The sequence below is a fragment of the Pleurodeles waltl genome, unplaced genomic scaffold, assembly GCF_031143425.1.
Source record: "Pleurodeles waltl isolate 20211129_DDA unplaced genomic scaffold, aPleWal1.hap1.20221129 scaffold_91, whole genome shotgun sequence".
In the NCBI taxonomy this organism is placed as follows: domain Eukaryota; kingdom Metazoa; phylum Chordata; class Amphibia; order Caudata; family Salamandridae; genus Pleurodeles; species Pleurodeles waltl.
In genome coordinates this window covers 1,019,917-1,020,739 of record NW_027150403.1, presented here as the reverse complement: position 1 = coordinate 1,020,739, position 823 = coordinate 1,019,917, and the positions used below count along the sequence as shown (strand labels likewise).

The 823-nt window shown below is 49.2% G+C and overlaps 1 non-coding gene across 1 annotated transcript; it reads right to left on the bottom strand.

Moving 5' to 3' along the window:
• Positions 1-396: 396 nt before the first annotated feature.
• TRNAP-CGG (transfer RNA proline (anticodon CGG)) lies at positions 397-468 on the bottom strand. Its single transcript has one exon. It is a non-coding gene; the product is annotated as a tRNA-Pro (tRNA).
• Positions 469-823: the final 355 nt, after the last annotated feature.

Sequence of the window (823 nt, the reverse complement as noted above, 5' to 3'; positions counted from 1 at the left end):
CTACAGAAACAAGCTTGCTGGCTTGACTGAAGGAGCACATTTCCCCTCATATGTTTGCCCGATTTCCTCTGTACTTGATCAGCAGTTGCTCAGAATGCGAGGGGTAAGTGTGAAAATTGCAGAGGTGTCAGCCAGCATGCATACACTCAGACGTCCTGAAAAGTCACAGCTGCGGGCAGAGACAGACAAATATCTGATGCCTAAATGCCAGGAACGCAAGCCTGTGAAATCATCACACATGGCGCACTGAGAGCAAGCAGGAAGGAAGCCAAGGCATTGTAATCCATTTTTCGCCTGAGGCAAAAAATATGTTTTGCGCAACAATGCTTCGAGTGGAATGAGAAATGTTGAGGGGTTGTGTATTTTGAGCAGGATTTGATTGTTTTCTGCTAAAATGGGCTCGTCCGGGATTTGAACCCGGGACATCTCGCCCCCGAAGCGAGAATCATACCCCTAGACCAACAAGCCTGGGGACAGAAGTACTACGGCTCCCACCCTGCTCCGAGCGTTGGTGGCAGAGAGTGGGAGACTACATCCCAAAGCAAGAAACACCACATGGTGCTCTCTTCTGCAGTATGACTAGAGTCATTTGCATGGTCGTCATCGAACAAGACATAAAAAGCCTCTATCCTTTAGACATTTTGTCCCAGATTTACAAGAAAATGACTGAGCGCGACACTATGCCAAATTTGCAAGCCCCACGCTCCGTCATTTTCAAAATGCAGGGAAGCGCTGTATTTAGTGGAATACAGCGCACCCCTGTGCTTCCCCCTGCGCCAGCTCTAAATTAGCAGCTGAGCGCCAACGCAGCCGTTCTTGCACC